Below are 17,241 nucleotides of genomic sequence, written 5' to 3'. Positions count from 1 at the left end.
AATTTATGGGATCCACAATTAAATAAGTGGCATGAATGTAACAAACTGTGTTGCAGTAAATCAATATAGGAATTTTAATACCAAAATTCTGTATCAGTTAGTGGAGATAAAAAAAGTAATTTCATCATGTTAATTGGTTTTCCTGTCCCAGCTTGTTAGAGCAGATTCAGAATTATAAAAGAAAAGCATAAAATCGTGGACATTCTGCAGCATACTATCAAACATCCACAGTTTTGTGCTTATCATTTATATCAACCTGTCAGTATTAAATGTTAACAATTGTTAAAGGGTGTTCAAGAAAAAGTACCACATTCTTACAGGAGGTTGAAACTGGAAGAAAAGTTGCTATGTGATTTGAAATATGTCTGGAAACCAATTCCTTCCGAAATGCTGTGGAAAAAGTTTGCCTTATGCAAGACACAGTTTTCTAGTTTTATTAATACCCAAACCTGTTGTCACTTAATGTACTATTTTCAGTGGAATTTTTGTTTTCTCTTTCTGAAAAATTGTTACATGATAAGGTCCTGTGTGTGTTATATGCATTTTTGGTTCAAAAGTATTTTCATTTGCAAAGGAGTGATAGTAGCTGCCAAATATTTTACATTAAGTTACATACATTACCCAGTTAAGATATATGTCACAGAGTTGGGCATTACATGTTGTTCACTTATGCCATGCTTATAAAATTTAGAAGAGATATGGATATATATATAAGGTTCACATACCTCATATGACAATGCTAGTTGTGTATGCTGGTAGTTTTATATCTGCCACACATTTTACATTGTGTCATTTGCATACAACAAAAAGATTTTTTTTTCATGCAGTTTCAAAATGTTGTTGACGTTCGATATGTGTAACACGTACGTGTGTGTGTGTGTGTGTGTGTGTGTGTGTGTGAGAGAGAGAGAGAGAGAGAGAGAGAGAGAGAGAGAGAGAGAGAGAGAGAGAGAGAGAGAGAGATGGTGGTGATAGTTATTCTGCCCTTTAGTCGGCATAATTGTGCCCTGTTTCAGTCCTCCCACCAAGAGGAAAAAATCCCTGGCAGTATTGGGAGTTGAACCTGGGTCCTCAGCATGGCTGTCAGTTGTGCTGACCATTTAGCTACAGAGCTGGACAAGTCACTGTTCACTAAGTGCTCTTGTTATGAAACTCTGATGAATATAGTCTGGATGATTTGCACTCTATTTTAAGCAATGAGGGCATAATTTTGTGGATGCATTCAGTGGTACATGGGGGAAACCGTCTGCAAAATGTGTTGCGAATAGAGTTAGTAGTGAAGAAGTAATAAATTAAAATACGATGCCTGATGATATTTTACTGCAGGAAAAGCGAAAATAGGGCAAACAATATTTATTTAAAGTTCCATACAGGTTTGAAATTATCTTTACAGTTTGTTAGAAGTCACTAAATGCTCTCATTCTTGAATACTGCATGAATATAGTCGGGGTAATATACGCAGAGTGAGCTACACTGCCTCAAGATATTCACAGTTTCTAAATAAAATTGACCTTAACTGTGTTAAACCTTTAACATAAGATTATACCTCTTAATAAGTAGATTATGACAGCATTTAAATTTTTTAAATTTGGTCAATAATTAAATGAAATTTTGGAAATCAGTTTTTGTTGCCTCTGGAAGTAGTCAGACAGGCAACTTTTAACTGGAACTGTGAACCACAGTTCAGGTTAGTCAATTAGTAATATAGGTTACACAGTGGTGTGTGATGATTTTACATTTAATACTTCACTTTATTAAGCTGTTGATTTTTGGATATGATGATTCACATTTATTGATAATTTTTTTTCAGCTGTTGTTAGTTTTAAGTATTTTTAAAGCAGTTTCTGTGTTGATTGCGTGGTGGTTCTGTACTGTTAGACGAACAGCAAATGTTGATTTCGAGCTATAGTTTTTAATGCTCTAAAATGTTATGTATTCCTTAACCCTTTAACTGCTGGAGGCGCACGATTCGCTTGGCACACTGAGGCGCTGCGGCCTGCACTGTCGTCTGTATACCTGCGCTAATGTGCCTGACCCTCGAGCTGCCGCCTGGGGCGGAGAGCCCCTCGCTGCGCCACCCGCCCTGTGCTGAATATTTCTGCAGTGACTGCAACTCCACGCCATATATTGTGTCCTCTCACGGCTGATACAGAATACTCGTAAATACTCTCACTGCATAGTTCCCCTGCAGGTGAATTACTACAGAATCAAACTGTCTGATAAAACTATTTTCCGTCACCAAGAATGATATCTTGCTTGTAGTTTTCTTGCACTATTTTTGTAGATTATGCTGAAAGCGGCGTGATTCGTTAGCTTTACATCAATAGTTTATTGTTCTTTCCTGGATACCCGTTAATAATGTCTGCATTTATCTATGCGTTCCTCACCGTACTAATTCAAGAACGAGTAAAATAAATTATAGATTACTGTACATTATTTTTGTTGTTCAGAACATCGTATTACGTCATTTATAGGAGAAAGCGACATACAGATCATCTTTCATATCACACAACTTTGGAATTTACTGTGAGCAACGGTAAGAACAATTTTACTTCACGTCGTTAAATTCATATTCTGGTGTGATAAGAAATTTCACGTGGCCTACTGTTTGTATCGCTGAATTGCCCGAATATTTGTTGCACTTTGTAATTGTCCGATTATGCGTAATTTTGTTTCTTTGACGAAATTTGTGCAATATTTGTGATTCTTGCACTTAAGTATTCAACAGATTTTCCAACATTTGAAAGCTGTGAAATCTCTGTCTTTTTGTTAGCACATTAAATTCACTTATAGAGAAAATTCGAAGTCATGAACTGTAAATTTAGGTGTTACTTTTACACTTTGTGAAAATGTTTCCCATCCTTCTTTTTGATTCGGGCTTGGGTCCGGCACTGGCAAAGTTAAAAACATTTTTATTTTGTTTTTCCCTTTTTATAATTTTTTTTCCGTTTTTGAAGTTTTTTTCTAATTGTAGTCGTTCTATGCTGCAATTAGTAATTCTGTTTTGCGTGGTATTTTTAAAAACAGGGTACGACACACAATGGTACCTTGCAAGTTTTACATTTGTACCTGCTTTCTCAACACACTTTTTGTTTTCAGCAAACAATGCATCTACGCATTAGCGCACCTTTCTTGGATTGCTCACTTGTTATAATGTCTGGAAATTGCCTTCCCACAAATCGTAAAGGAATAAAATCAGAACACCTTCCTCTGCCAGCTTTTCTGCGCCCTAACGCATACGTTTCTGTAAGTTCCCTTACCAGTGACAGATGAAACTCTGCTATCGTCATTTTACGACCTGTTAGTGATCTGTGTAGGATATGAGCATTTAAAACACACAGATCTAGAATGTGAAAAAAGAACTTTTTATACCACTTCATTGTTTTCCGTATACATCCGACAGAGCTAAGCAGCATATCAGAACGGTCAACTGCTCCCATATTCAAGTTATAATCTACAATGCTTTGTGGTTTCTTAAATTTCTACATCTACATACATACTCCACAATCTACTATACGGTGCGTGGCGGAGGGTACCTCGTACCACAGCTAGCATCTTCTCTCCCTGTTCCACTCCCAAAAAATGACTGCCTATATGCCTATGTATGAGCCCTAATCTCTCTTATCTTCGTGGTCTTTCCACGAAATGTAAGTTGGCGGCATGACCACTTCATTTACAAAATGCCTCTCCCCACATACATTTCTAAAATTTTTAACCAACTACTAGGAGAGGATACAGTTAAAATAATAATATCCAGATACTGAAACAACCATTCCACTCTCCTGTCCTTAAGACTAATCTCTTGGACTTAACTCCCCCACAAGTAAACACTAATCAGAACATTTTTAAATTGAGCACAGATCCTTTTCTGCTATATGGTCACCTATCTCGTTAGTTCCTGAGAAGAGGTACTTTCAGGTCTATTCTTTACTAAGTTATAAGTCTTCATCTCTCATCTTTTCATTGTTACGAGTTTTACACAATTTCTATGAACACCTGTTTCTTTCTCCAATCACATTTCATGCAATGTCTTGTGCAGTCAAATCGAATGATTGCGTCCTTTTACTGTGTGCAGTTAGTATACATTGTGTTCCTACATTTTATGTTGTCACTTTTTCATATTAACAGAATCTTCCGTCGGTTCTTGGTAGAACAACATTATAATAAATGAAAAGCACCAATTTGCTTTTCATTTATTATTGTCACTTTTTCTGCGGTAATTGGAAAGAAACACAGGAACTTCTCAGATACTCTTAATAATACCCGCTATGTTATCCCCACAATACCTTATACAGGATGTCTAAGGAAATATCATACGATCCTGTAAGAAGTAATATTGATCAGAACAAGAGCAACGGTTCCTCTAATTACATGTTCAGAAGCCAACACCTGCTGGGTTATGGACATTATACTTGTGATTATAATGTGCAGAATTCAGATAAACAAGAGATGGCTTAGTAAATTATCACAATACACACATGTTGGCAGGAGCAAATCGTGGAGCACTCATCGAGGTAAACAAAATGATCATATGGCCTTACTGGTCAGGAGACCCCCCCCCCCCCCGTGCAAGTTTTTCTACTGACTTCACTTTGACAACATGTGTGTTGATGAAGGTAAGATGAAATAGTTAGAACAATACAAACACTCAATCCCCAAATGAAGAAAATTGCTGATTCGGTCAGGTGTCCCGCGATCTAGAGGCAGTGACATTGAGACACCACGGCATTTTCTACAGATTGCATGACCGTTTCTCACTGAAACGTTTTATGGGTGACGGATTGGTCAAGGTGGTCTGGTACCATGGCCTTCCCATTCACTAGACCTGAATTCTTCACATTTCTGGCTACGGGGACTTTTAAAGGCACTGGTGTATGCACAATCAATATGACGCAATCCAAATGGAACCAGGTGTATTTGAAAGACTGCCTACTTCTATGAGACAGGCAGATGGGATTGAGAGGACAGATTGACCCCATATCTCAAAAGGCTGAACATAGAAGCAATATCTTTTGGATGTTGTAGCACTACTTATTTTCTGTGCTTGCTAAGAAAAACTGGAAAAGTTTTGTTATTACCCAAATGTGTTTCAAAAATTCGTGTGCTGTCTTCAGTGGGAATATCGATTATTTTCTGATTATTATTGGTACACATTAATCTCTTGTTAGGTTACGGGTCATTCCGTGTCAAGAGTCCTAGTTTAGAACATGCTCCCAGCTCTACCACCTTCAATTTGTACCGTCTGTACCTGACAGATCTGTACAAACTCCTGCAAAGTTTCAGGTTCAGCTATTGAGGTACTAGGGGCATTTTTGTGAAGACCACTTTTTCAGAGCCTCAAATGCTGGTTCTCTAAATACCCTCAGTAGCGATTCACGAAAAGAACGCCTCCTTTCCTCTAGTCTCTCCCACCCGAGTTCCTGAAGCATTTCCGTAACACTCGCGTGGTGATCAAACTTACCAGTAACAAGTCTAGCAGCCCACCTCTGAATTGCTTCTGTGTCCTCCCTCAATCCAACCTGATAGGTATCCCAAACACTCGAGCAGTACTCAAGAATAGGTCATATTAGTGTTTTATAAGCGGTCTCCTTCACATATGAACCACATCTTCCCAAAATCCTACCAACGAACCGAAGACTGCTATCCGCCTCCCCCACAACTGCCATTACATGCTTGTCCCACTTCATATCACTCTGCAATGTTACGCCCAAATATTTTATCGACGTGACTGTGTCAAGCGCTACACTACGAATGGAGTATTCAAATGTTACAGGATTCTTTTTCCTATTCATCTGCATTAATTTACATTTATCTATATTTACAGTTCGCTGCCATTCTTTACATCAATCACAAATCCTGTCCAAGTCATCTTGTATCCTTCTACAGTCACTCAACGACGACACCTTCCCGTACACCGCAGCATCATCAGCAAAGAGCCTCACATTGCTATCCACCCTATCCAAAAGATCATTTATGTAGATAGAAAACAACAGCGGACCTACCACACTTCCCTGTGGCACTCCAGATGATACCCTCACCTCCGATGAACACTCACCATCGAGGACAACGTACTGGGTTCTATTACTTAAGAAGTCTGCGACTCACTCACATACTTGGGAACCAATCCCATATGCTCGTACCTTAGTTAGGAGTCTGCAGTGGGGCACCGAGTCAAACGCTTTCCGTAAGTCAAGGAATATGGCATCCATCTGATATCCTTCATCCATGGTTCGCAAGATATCATGTGAAGAAAGGGCGAGTTACGTTTCGCAGGAGCGATGCTTTCTAAAGCCCTGCTGATGCATTGACAGCAACTTCTCTGTCTCAAGGAAATCCATTATATTCGAACTGAGAATATGTTCGAGAATCCTGCAACAAACCGATGTTAAGGATGTTGGTCTGTAATTTTGAGGATCCATCCTTCTACCCTTCTTATATACAGGCGTCACCTGCACTTTTTTCCAGTCACTCGGGACTTTACGTTGGGCAACAGATTCACGATAAATACAAGCTAAGTAAGGAGACAATGCAGTAGAGTACTCTCTGTAAAACCGAATTGGAATCCCATCAGGACCTGGCGATTTATTTATTTTCAACCCATTCAGCTGTTTCACAACCCCAGAGATGTCTATCACTATGTCCTACATACGGGAATCTGTACAAGACTCAAACGGCGGTATGTTTGTACGATCCTCCTGCGTGAAAGATTTCTCAAATGCTAAATTTAAAATTTCAGCTTTCATTTTGCTGTCTTCTTTTGCCAGGCCAGACTGATCAGTGAGTGACTGGATGGAAGCCTTTGACCCACTTACTGATTTTACGTAAGACCAGAATTTCCTTGGGTTTTCAGCAAGATCGTTTGCTAAGGTATGACGGTGGTAGTGGTTGAATGCTTCGCGCATCGCTCTTTTTACAGCAGCACGAATTTCTACTACCTTTTCCCTGTCCTCATTCTCCCTATCTTTTGTGTACCGCGAGTGCAACTGCCTTTGCTTCCTAAGCATTCTCCGAATTGCGCTGTTAAACCATGGTGGGTCTTTTCCGCCCGTAATCCACTTTTTCGGCACATACTTGTCCAATGCATGATTTACAATGTGTTTAAAATTTTCCCATAATTCTTCCACGTCCATCGTACCGGAAGTAAATGAAGTCGATTCGTTTACTAAGTGGGATGCCAACAACTGCTTATCTGCTCTTTCTAGTAAGAATACTCTCCTAGCCTTCTTGACCGACTTTATAACTTTTGTAACCATAGTCGTAATGACAACATCATGATCACTAATCCCTGTCTCAACACTGACACCGTTGATGAGGTCTGGTCTGTTCGTGGCTACCAGATCTAAAGTATTTCAATTACGCGTTTGTTGTAGATTTAGCTGCTCAAGACAGTTTTCAGAGAATGTGTTCAAAAGTAATTCACATGATGGCTTGTCTGTACCACATGTACTAAATCCATAGACATCCCAGTCTATACTAGGTAGGTTGAAGTCACCCCCGACTAATATAGCATGATCCGGATACAGAATGTAGACTCCCTTTGAATGATTCTAGAAGTGTCATGGTGGAACCTGGTGGCCGGTAATAACACCCCACAATTAACTTTATTTCCCCCATGTCCAGATAACTTCACAATCACACTCTACTTCGACCTCAGTAGACACAATATTTTTGTCAACTGCAATGAAGACACCACCTCCTACAGTGTCTAATCCGTCTTTCCGATACCCGTTCCAGCCCTCACTAAATGTTTCAGAACTTCCTATCTCAGGGTTCAGCCAGGCCTCAGTCCCGAGAATAATTTGTGCACCACACGCTTCCTGGAGGCAAATTCAGGAACATTATTCCGAACACTCCGAAAATTTACTGCTAATATCTTGATAGCTGAAGTGTCTTTATACTGAGCGCGTCATGATTTCCTTGCCTGCACATCGACTGGTGAGTGTTCATCAGGACACCTCGCACTACTGCCTAGCCTAAAAAAAAAACATGTGCACGCCACAAGTACTCTGCTACCCGAGTAGCCGCTTCCTTTGTGTAGTGCACCCCTGACCTATCTACAATCCCCCACCCAATAGCGCAAGTCTAGAAATCTGCAGCCAAGACCATCGCAGAGTCGATGAAGCCTCTGGTTGAGACCCTCCACTCGGCTCCAAACCAAAGGACCCGGACCCACTCTGGGAACGATGCTGCAAATAGAGAGCTCAGCTTGCACCCCGCGTGCGGGGCCAACGGTCTTCACAAAATCCGCCAGCCACCTGTACGAACTGAGGATCACCTCAGAACCCAAGCGACAGGCATCATTGGTGCTGACGTGAGCAACTTCTTGCATACGACTGCACCCCATACGTTCGATAGCCGCAGGCAAGGACACCTCCACATCTTGGATGAGGCCCCCCGGCAGACAAACCGAGTGTACGTTGGATTTCTTTTCAGCCCTGTACGCTATTTCCCTAAGAGGCTCCCATCACCCGCCTAACGTTGGAGCTCCCAATAACCAGCAAGCCTTTGCCCCCGTGTACCTACTCGGGTCCTGTTGAAGGAGCGGCCACCTGCCCACTGACAGGATGAACGGGCGAAGCCAGCCGGCCAGCCTCCACATTGGCCCTCCGCCTCGAGTGACGTGAACGCGTTGCAGTCCGCCACTCACCCTGAGGTGAGGGCGGCCCCAACGTGCCAGGTACACTAGAAGGTGCCTCGGTGGCTGAGTCAGCGGACGCACCAGGCGGCACCTGAGGTGTCTCGAGTGACATGCCAGACCCTCCACCGTCGCTGCACCTCGAGGGAGCAGCCTGAAGGTGGCTGACCATGGCCAACACCACGCTCAGCTGCTCGCGAACTGCGGCCAGTTCCTTCTGCACCCGCACGCAGCACGCACACACCCAATCCATCCTACTGCTAATACCTAACGACTCCGCGAATTTATACTCTACGGCTATCAATAAGCGATATTATTCCTCTCAAATACGAGAATATGCAATTATTTTATGTAATTAAATATGCAAGCACACAAACACTCTGAAAGAAATTAAGAATCAAACTACAAAACAAATATGAAAGCTAAATATGCGACTTGCTACTGCAGTGCTGCTGCACTGATACTTCACCAGCGGCTGCTCACGGCTCACTCCAGAATTCCTGTCAATCTTTCCTGTGTCAACCATTTCTGTGGTGTTACATGTGGTCAACATCCACTCTTCCCTTTTGTCACATCACTTTATAGCAAGCATTGTATCAGTACACATAAATTGAATATCTCCACGTTCCAGTTTCTTCTGAAGTTTCGACATGTTGCGTCTGTTCTTACGGATAGTACCACATGCATTCGTCCCATGACTGTGAAGCCAGGCAAACAAGTCTGGGCTTGAGTACCAGTTAATGACGTAGAGGGTATTTCCACGTTCTAAATAGGGTTTCATAAGTGTAGCCACTGTGTCACCACTTTTCCCAAATTGTGGAACTCAGTTTCTGTTGATGCCCCTGTATAAACAATGAAATCCAAGACATAGCCAGTTGTACAATCACATAACACAAATGTTTTTATACCGAATCTACTCCGTTTCGATGGAATGAATTGTCTGAAAGATAAGCGTCCTTTGAATAATAACAATCTTTCATCAATGCATAGTTTCTGATGTGGATTAAATGCACAACGGAAAGCTGTACAAACTTTATTGACAATGTTCCTAATTTTGAATAATCTGTCCCCTCCAGTATTGGCAGAGTTGTCACTGAAATGTAACATTCTCATACGTTACAAAAAGAGGTCTCTTGACAAGAGTTCACTAAAAAATGGCGTATTTAGAAGAACATCTCTGGTTCAGTATTCGCTAATTTTCAGTTTTTCCATGGGAGGCATCAGAAGACAAACAGCTATGAAACAATACATTTCTTCATATCCAGTATCTTTCCACTTTGAGATTCGAGAATGCACTGATTCGGGAGTATTCTCCTTTGTGAATAAATAAAACTGATTCGTTTCATCAGCTATATATTTCATCAGTTCTTGTGTAAAGAATAACATGAAAACTGACGGAATACTTGACTCATTCCCTATTTGACACACGTCCTGACAGCGTATCATCAAATGCGTGACTAACTGGCTGAAAGTCATTTTCTTTTCAGTCAAATATATCACTGAGACGTGCTTTCTTCGTAGGCATTTCACTATCACTTTCTGATTCTTCAGATTCAGAACAATAACATCTCTTGTTGAAACATGAGACTGCTTTGACAGCCCTGCTGACGGGGATTGTTTATGAATAGAGCTTTCCGACTCTGTGGAAGAGCTATCACTTTTGTCGAAATCAAGTAGTTCATCCTCACTGTCGCTCCTCGTAAGAATCTCCACGATTTCTTCCTCAGTGCAACCACGACGTCTCGCCATTTTCCTTGTAAAATACAGGACGCGAAGAACACTGATGTAAATTCCGGAACAGTGAACTGTAATGCGAAGCCTAGGCTCACAACAAACGAGCTAGTGGCCAGAACTGCGAAAGGCTACTGAGACATGGGACGGGGAGTCCGCTGTCAGAGTTATCTCGTCATCAGCACTCAGGTAGCGGTGCGCCTATACTCGTCATCAGCGCTCAGGGGCCGGCAAGCGGGTGCGACTTAACTCATCAACAGCGCTCAGAGGAAAACCGGCGGCTGCGACTATACTCGTCATTAGCACCCAGGGAGCGGCACGCATCATGACAAGTAAACTCGTCAACAGTAGTCAAAGGGTTAATGTTAGGCCTACATATACAGATCGCTGGCAATTAAAAATTATTTTGTTATACCAGGTTAGCTACAATTAATCAGTTTTGGTTGTTTGTCTTCCAAGTCCGCTCTGTATCGTTACTAGTTTGGTATGTATCACACTAAATAATCACAATATTATGAAAAGGTTAGATTGCTACTCACCATATAGCAGAGATACTGAGTCGCAGATAGGCACAACAAAGTAAGCTTTTGGCCAAAGGCCTTTTTCTGAATTAGACAAAATGCACACACATTCGCAAATGCATTTGTGTGTGTGTGTGTGTGTGTGTGTGTGTGTGTGTGTGTGTGTGTGTGTGTAGGGCAGACCTTTTAGTCGAAAGCTGTCTACTTTGACAGTCTTTTTGTTGTGCCTATCTGCGTGATGACCTCGTTGTCGACGGGACGTTAAACACTAACCACCACCACCGCCTTCACTATATGGTGAGTACCAGTCTAACATTTTCATAATATATTGATTATTCCGTCCTGGATTTTACGCTAACTAATGCAGTATATAGCAGTTTGCAATCTGAAACAAAGTGTAAACAGAAAATATTTTGTTGTGCACCAATTTCAAGCTGTAGAATAGTGTATGTAAACAACATAGAACATCTCAGTTCAGTGATATGTCCCTTAACTGTATACTATAGGTAAACTATTGGTCATCTAATTATTACTCCTTTGCAAATGTAAATAATTTTGAACCAATTTGTTATTGGAAAAAATCTTTGCGTTGGTCCACAATCGCTATTCCATTACCAATCTCGGTCACTGGTAACCCTCATCACCAGTGGGCCACACCTGATAGCCCGGCAAGATTAGCGACCAGTAGGTTCCTTTACCGCAAGTTCCCCAAGTCTGGATGTAGGTGTTTGACAGGTTCCCAAGCCTGAATGTGGGTGCCCAGCAGGTTCCCAAGCCTTGTTTGTGTCTCTTTCTGCTTCCCAAGCTATAATGCAGAATTCTTCCATTGTTGAATGCTTTAAATTTGTTGCTGATGTCCAGAGCTATTGCTTCTGGCGAGCTGTATTGCTGACCCATCGTTGGTGCACCTGGAACTGGAATGGCAGCAATTATCTGTTGTTCTGGAATCCAGCATCTCTCTTCTAGCAGGCCAGTGAAATCATTGAGAAGCTCTTTGAGGATGCACTAAATTAATTAGGGTACCTTTTTCTTCATATGAAACCTCACTGGTATTTCTTGTTTGCCGTTTTGCATCATAAATGCAAGCAAAATAATGACAACTTGTTTAGAAGTAACTTTAGCATTTTGGTCAACATTTACTATAAGTGACAATGAATCATTTGATACTCTATGAATCTGAAGCCACTTTTCATCAATTTGCACAAAATGGGAATGCTCTCTTGTACCATAAACTGCACCTGAGCTTTATAAACACTTTTAATCATCATTTTTTGTCTTTTCAATCATTTATTTTTGATATAAATAAATTGAATACCATGCACGTTTGCTTTGCAATATTCAAACAGGTCGGTTGGTGTTAAGACTTACTTTTCAGTTGGACACTGAAGGCCAGCTCTTGCTACTAAACACTTAACTGTGCCTCCAGTTCCATCACATGGTGATTTCCCATGGCTTGTTCCAAAGAAATTTCAGTAATACCAGAATCATTTTGATGATGACAAAGATTTAGGAAGTTCTCAAAATTTTTGTACTGTGCAGCAGAATTACCACAAAAATAACGAATATGCTTCATTTCTGTGGAAGTGCACTTGAGGGTTTTGATCAAGCAAGTTAAAAACACATGCATTGCACCTGTATCATGTCGGAGGCTACCGCTGATTATGCAGTACCTGATGCTTTTTAGTTCTTCGTTATCATTGTAGTAAATGACAAATGGATGTAATGTAGCTTGGCTATTTTCCCAGTGAAATCCTTGAGCTGCATCTTGGACAATAAAGGAATAATTTTATGCAAAATCCATTAATGTAATCAATTATCTTGGTTTGAGACATTCTTTAATCTACTGCAAATGCTTGCTCTGATGCGTTGCAGTGTAGTGGTGAGTAGAAAGGGACAAAAGTTATGTTACAAATTTGTCAGTGAACCCTTCAACCGTTCTTTCTCTGATTCCAAGTGTGTGTCTGTCAGTGTGGATTCATTGTTTAAACTGAATTGGACCCTCAGTATCAGTATCTGCAAAAACACTTTCCAAATATTCCTTTGGAGGCTCTGTTCATGGACAGTGATGAACCATGCCATCCTTCTTTTCCAACTTACAATTTTGCTCAGTAAAATTTTATAATCTTTTATTGGACTGTGTGCCAATGTTAGTTTCACATTTTGATGTATTGTATAGATGCAAACTGAATGTGAACCAGCTGTACCTAGTCACACACCACTTTGGCCTTAATTCACAGAATTTGGAAAATCCAATTTCCGGTCCATTTTTATTACCGCAAAGTTGCTCAGTAACAAGTACTTTTGTCTTTTAATCTTTTCTCCATCTGTTCGAGCAGTAATACAGTCCTTTTTACCTGGAAAAATCTGGCTAAATTCTTCCATCATAAAAATATTGTGAGACTCTTGGCTTCACAGCCTTATTAAGCTTTTTTCCACATTTCCCTTGGGGCTGTGCAAGTATACTGTGTTCAGCGTTTAGCTTTCTAGCCTTTCATACCATTCCTTCTGGAACACAAAATTCTTCCATGATATTTTTGATAGACCAGCTTTGGGGAACTAAGGTCGATATTAGAATTTTTTTCATTATGATTTGATATATGTAATTTTTCTTCAAATTCTTGGATTAGCTGGTTGTAATCTAAACAAGTCAAGCATTGCTAGCTTGTGCATGATTGCTCCAATTCACTGGAATCATATGCTCCAACTGCTGCAATTTTCTTAATAATTGTACCTTAACCTGTATTTTTTGCTTTGTATTACCTTTTTCAACCCTTGCACCAATTTGTTGAAATTTTAACAAAAAAGCTCGCATTCAAATTGTGAGAGACATTAGTCTCATCATCTTCATCTGATTGAGGTATGACTTCCATTTGTGAATATTTCATTGTATCAAATCTTTTATACAGGATGGGCACAGTTTTTGACCTGGTTTAATATTAGATGTGATTATCCCTTTTAGCTGGCCAGCTGTTTCCATGTTGACTGAGCGCATACTTTTTCATGCAGTGTGGATTTTCTTACCAAAAGGGTTGCAGCATAATATTTGTGAAAATTCAAACCTTTGTAGGAGTATCACTTCATGATGGAAGCATAGTTGACTATTTTCAGTAGTGTGCAAATCACTCCGTCAATTAAGCAACTCTTGTTGTTCTAATGAAAGTTCATTTACAGCTTTGCCCTTTTAAGGCACTGTATGTCATTAAATGGCATGGGGAATCAGCATTTCTGTATCTGCATGCATTGACTTGAACTTTTCTCCATTTTAACAATAACTTGATTAGCTTCAGGCATTAACATCAAATTGTCGAGTCCTAAATAAAGAAAAGAAATAAAATCAATAGCATGCAATTATTATTATTATTCACAAAAGAGTTATGTAGCAGTTTTTAGTGCAGTTAAATGTAGCAATGATCCTATCACAAACAGGTTTAAATTTTTATTTATCACCAAATAAACTGCACAATGAATACTTAATGATCAAAATTTAATATTTTAGGCGAAATTTTTGCACCTTACCCAAAGGTACTTCAAAATGGAAATATGTATGTCTAATAGAATGCAATGTTCTCGCTTGACTGGTGTTAATGATGTAATGTGGTAGGTGTCCCTTTTGAGATATGACATTGAATGCTGGTATAATTTGTTTTTATTATTATTATTATTATTATTATAGCAAATTTACAAAATGGTAGCACTGTAATTAAGCATACAAGCTAGGCCTTAATTTGTGAAATGTCTTAACAGCCAGCCAGACAATAGTAGACCAAGTTCATAGTGCCCCTTTCCTCACTACTAATTACTTGTTAAACTGTGGAGCAAATTTGTCATGAATTTGTTTGTTGCCCACTTTGAACTGAGATTATGCCAAAAGCATTGCTTTCTGAACTTTACTTGCATCATTGATGTATTGAGCATAAAAAGTTATGCCACATGCCCAGAAGGAAGAATGGCATGCAAACTTGAAGATTTCTTTGTGATTTTTTGGTCTCTGAAAAAGTGGTCTTCACAAAAATGCCCCTAGTACCTCAATAGCTGAACCTGAAACTTTGCAGGAGTTTGTACAGATCTGTCAGGTACAGACGGTACAAATTGAAGGTGGTAGAGCTGGGAGCATGTTCTAAACTAGGACTCTTGACACGGAATGACCCGTAACCTAACAAGAGATTAATGTGTACCAATAATAATCAGAAAATAATCGATATTCCCACTGAAGACAGCACACGAATTTTTGAAACACATTTGGGTAATAACAAAACTTTTCCAGTTTTTCTTAGCAAGCACAGAAAATAAGTAGTGCTACAACATCCAAAAGATATTGCTTCTATGTTCAGCCTTTTGAGATATGGGGTCAATCTGTCCTCTCAATCCCATCTGCCTGTCTCATAGAAGTAGGCAGTCTTTCAAATACACCTGGTTCCATTTGGATTGCGTCATATTGATTGTGCATACACCAGTGCCTTTAAAAGTCCCCGTAGCCAGAAATGTGAAGAATTCAGGTCTAGTGAATGGGAAGGCCATGGTACCAGACCACCTTGACCAATCCGTCACCCATAAAACGTTTCAGTGAGAAACGGTCATGCAATCTGTAGAAAATGCCGTGGTGTCTCAATGTCACTGCCTCTAGATCGCGGGACACCTGACCGAATCAGCAATTTTCTTCATTTGGGGATTGAGTGTTTGTATTGTTCTAACTATTTCATCTTACCTTCATCAACACACATGTTGTCAAAGTGAAGTCAGTAGAAAAACTTGCACGGGGGGGGGGGGGGGGGTCTCCTGACCAGTAAGGCCATATGATCATTTTGTTTACCTCGATGAGTGCTCCACGATTTGCTCCTGCCAACATGTGTGTATTGTGATAATTTACTAAGCCATCTCTTGTTTATCTGAATTCTGCACATTATAATCACAAGTATAATGTCCATAACCCAGCAGGTGTTGGCTTCTGAACATGTAATTAGAGGAACCGTTGCTCTTGTTCTGATCAATATTACTTCTTACAGGATCGTATGATATTTCCTTAGACATCCTGTATAAGGTATTGTGGGGATAACATAGCGGGTATTATTAAGAGTATCTGAGAAGTTCCTGTGTTTCTTTCCAATTACCGCAGAAAAAGTGACAATAATAAATGAAAAGCAAATTGGTGCTTTTCATTTATTATAATGTTGTTCTACCAAGAACCGACGGAAGATTCTGTTAATATGAAAAAGTGACAACATAAAATGTAGGAACACAATGTATACTAACTGCACACAGTAAAAGGACGCAATCATTCGATTTGACTGCACAAGACATTGCATGAAATGTGATTGGAGAAAGAAACAGGTGTTCATAGAAATTGTGTAAAACTCGTAACAATGAAAAGATGAGAGATGAAGACTTATAACTTAGTAAAGAATAGACCTGAAAGTACCTCTTCTCAGGAACTAACGAGATAGGTGACCATATAGCAGAAAAGGATCTGTGCTCAATTTAAAAATGTTCTGATTAGTGTTTACTTGTGGGGGAGTTAAGTCCAAGAGATTAGTCTTAAGGACAGGAGAGTGGAATGGTTGTTTCAGTATCTGGATATTATTATTTTAACTGTATCCTCTCCTAGTAGTTGGTTAAAAATTTTAGAAATGTATGTGGGGAGAGGCATTTTGTAAATGAAGTGGTCATGCACACCGTATCACATACGGCAAATTCATCTTTTAGAGTGGGGAATAATCCCAGGTGTACCAAAGGAAACAGTACTGAGTCTTTTCTTGTCCTGTTTCCCTATACATAAAGCTAAAATTGTCCTCTTTCCTGCAAAACATTTATAATACAGTGTACTCCTGATTGTTCATGTGCAGATTATCCAGTTTGCAGATTACGATTATTCATACGAAAGGGGGGGGGGGGGGGGTTGCATGTGTCACACTGACACAGGGACGGGCAGAGCACGTTGTCAGCCACTAGGAGCAGCTGCGGATGCTAAGCAAGAAAGGCACGGAAGACAGCTGCCCCACCTACGCGTGAGCGCACGCGGCATCAGCCACTGACACTGCTGCTGCTACCCATCCGGTAGACACCATTCCGAAAACATGTTCGAAAATATCTTGATTAAGAATCTACCCTTGGCTGCACTTCAGCAACTATGCAACAAGAACTTGCAAAACACAGGTTTATTAAATCTTGACCACAGTTTTGTCAGTTTTAAAGCTGTCTTCTTCAGAAGGTATCATACCTATTGACAAATATTGTGACATTGCGTGTGGAATACAATACAATACAATACAATACAATAAGCAAAATTACAGGAAACATTTACAAATAATTTTAGTGAAGCATACTCGTGTAGAATCGCATTTTATCTATATCCAATGA

General features: G+C 40.0%; 1 protein-coding gene across 1 annotated transcript in view; it reads left to right on the top strand.

The window, feature by feature from the left end:
• LOC124794944 (transmembrane protein 214-B) overlaps positions 1-17,241 on the top strand; it is a 154,356-nt gene that overhangs the window by 116,956 nt on the left and 20,159 nt on the right. The gene's annotated exons all lie outside the window — the stretch shown is intronic.

Source organism: Schistocerca piceifrons, chromosome 4, assembly GCF_021461385.2.
Source record: "Schistocerca piceifrons isolate TAMUIC-IGC-003096 chromosome 4, iqSchPice1.1, whole genome shotgun sequence".
NCBI classification, from domain to species: Eukaryota; Metazoa; Arthropoda; class Insecta; order Orthoptera; family Acrididae; genus Schistocerca; species Schistocerca piceifrons.
Note: the sequence above shows the minus strand (reverse complement) of the source record. Positions and strands in the feature narration are given on the sequence as shown.